Below are 2823 nucleotides of genomic sequence, written 5' to 3' on the forward strand. Positions count from 1 at the left end.
CAAAAAAAATTCTAAGCAGCCCCCAAAAAATGAAAACAAACCCGACTGCAGGGGGCAGCACCGAGCACAGCTTGTCTCCTGCAGCGTGTGTGTGCAGCTTCAGCCTCCGCGACTGTATTATTATTAGGATTATTATTAGAAGGAATGGTGACAGTATCAATACTCACTATCGCCCCCCTGTGTGACAGATTGAACAGAGGAGAAAATTCCGACCGTCACGAGCAGAGGGAGAGAGGAGAGAGGAGGGGAGTGGGGGAGGAGGCCTGTGTTTGTACTTTGGATTTTTCCAGTCACAGACACAGTTAAGACTGCGGGAGCCTAATGAGAAACAGACACTAGGAAGAACAAAGGAGAGGAGAGGAGGAGGGGAGGAGAGAGGGAGGGGAAAAGAGGAGGGGGGTCTGAAAGACGCGCAGAACAGACGTCATATTACAGTAGGTGTCGATAACAAACATACAGTAGAACAGTCCTGTTACAATAGGAGCTACAGTCCAGTACAGTAGAACAGTCCAGTTACAATAGGAGCTACAGTCCAGTACAGTAGAACAGCCCTGTTACAATAGGAGCTACAGTCCCAGTACAGTAGAACAGTCCAGTTACAATAGGAGCTACAGTCCAGTACAGTAGAACAGTCCAGTTACAATAGGAGCTACAGTCCAGTACAGTAGAACAGCCCTGTTACAATAGGAGCTACAGTCCCAGTACAGTAGAACAGTCCAGTTACAATAGGAGCTACAGTCCAGTACAGGAGAACAGTCCAGTTACAATAGGAGCTACAGTCCCAGTACAGTAGAACAGTCCAGTTACAATAGGAGCTACAGTCCAGTACAGGAGAACAGTCCAGTTACAATAGGAGCTACAGTCCCAGTACAGTAGAACAGCCCTGTTACAATAGGAGCTACAGTCCCAGTACAAGAGAACAGTCCTGTTACAATAGGAGCTACAGTCCCAGTACAGTAGAACAGCCCTGTTACAATAGGAGCTACAGTCCAGTACAGGAGAACAGTCCTGTTACAATAGGAGCTACAGTCCCAGTACAGTAGAACAGCCCTGTTACAATAGGAGCTACAGTCCCAGTACAAGAGAACAGTCCTGTTACAATAGGAGCTACAGTCCAGTACAGGAGAACAGTCCTGTTACAATAGGAGCTACAGTCCCAGTACAGTAGAACAGCCCTGTTACAATAGGAGCTACAGTCCAGTACAGGAGAACAGTCCTGTTACAATAGGAGCTACAGTCCCAGTACAGTAGAACAGCCCTGTTACAATAGGAGCTACAGTCCCAGTACAGTAGAACAGCCCTGTTACAATAGGAGCTACAGTCCCAGTACAGTAGAACAGTCTGTTACAATAGGAGCTACAGTCCCAGTACAAGAGAACAGTCCTGTTACAATAGGAGCTACAGTCCAGTACAGGAGAACAGTCCTGTTACAATAGGAGCTACAGTCCAGTACAGGACAACAGTCCCGTTACAATAGGAGCTACAGTCCCAGTACAGCAGAACAGTCCTGTTACAATAGGGGCTACAGTCCAGTACAGTAGACCAGTCCTGTTACAATAGGAGCTACAGTCCAGTACAGTAGAACAGTCCTGTTACAATAGGAGCTACAGTCCAGTACAGGAGAACAGCCCTGTTACAATAGGAGCTACAGTCCCAGTACAGTAGAACAATCCTGTTACAATAGGAGCTACAGTCCAGTACAGTAGAACAGTCCTGTTACAATAGGGGCTACAGTCCCAGTACAGTAGAACAGTCCAGTTACAATAGGAGCTACAGTCCCAGTACAGTAGAACAGTCCTGTTACAATAGGGGCTACAGTCCCAGTACAGTAGAACAGCCCTATTACAATAGGAGCTACAGTCCCAGTACAGGAGAACAGCCCTGTTACAATAGGAGCTACAGTCCAGTACAGGAGAACAGTCCTGTTACAATAGGAGCTACAGTCCAGTACAAGAGAACAGTCCTGTTACAATAGGGGCTACAGTCCAGTACAGGAGAACAATCCTGTTACAATAGGAGCTACAGTCCCAGTACAGGAGAACAGCCCTGTTACAATAGGAGCTACAGTCCAGTACAGGAGAACAGCCCTGTTACAATAGGAGCTACAGTCCAGTACAGGAGAACAGTCCTGTTACAATAGGAGCTACAGTCCAGTACAGTAGACCAGTCCTGTTACAATAGGAGCTACAGTCCAGTACAGGAGAACAGCCCTGTTACAATAGGAGCTACAGTCCAGTACAGGAGAACAGCCCTGTTACAATAGGAGCTACAGTCCAGTACAGTAGACCAGTCCTGTTACAATAGGAGCTACAGTCCAGTACAGGAGAACAGCCCTGTTACAATAGGAGCTACAGTCCAGTACAGTAGACCAGTCCTGTTACAATAGGAGCTACAGTCCAGTACAGGAGAACAGCCCTGTTACAATAGGAGCTACAGTCCAGTACAGTAGACCAGTCCTGTTACAATAGGAGCTACAGTCCAGTACAGGAGAACAGCCCTGTTACAATAGGAGCTACAGTCCAGTACAGGAGAACAGCCCTGTTACAATAGGAGCTACAGTCCCAGTACAGTAGAACAGCCCTGTTACAATAGGAGCTACAGTCCAGTACAGGAGAACAGCCCCTACTGTAACAGGACTGTTCTACTGTACCACAGCTGTCACAGTCGGAGAAAGCCTCGCAGCCTCGTCCCGGACAAAGCGGAAGCAAGAGCCAATCACGGCCGGGTTCGCCGCTCGGCTCGGCCAATCGGATGCGGAGCCTGATCGTGCCCTCCCCTGATTGGCAGCGCCGGGGACCGCGCTCGACCAATCACAACCACGTA

This window comes from Atractosteus spatula, chromosome 5, assembly GCF_055471065.1.
Source record: "Atractosteus spatula isolate fAtrSpa1 chromosome 5, fAtrSpa1.hap1, whole genome shotgun sequence".
Lineage (NCBI taxonomy): Eukaryota > Metazoa > Chordata > Actinopteri > Semionotiformes > Lepisosteidae > Atractosteus > Atractosteus spatula.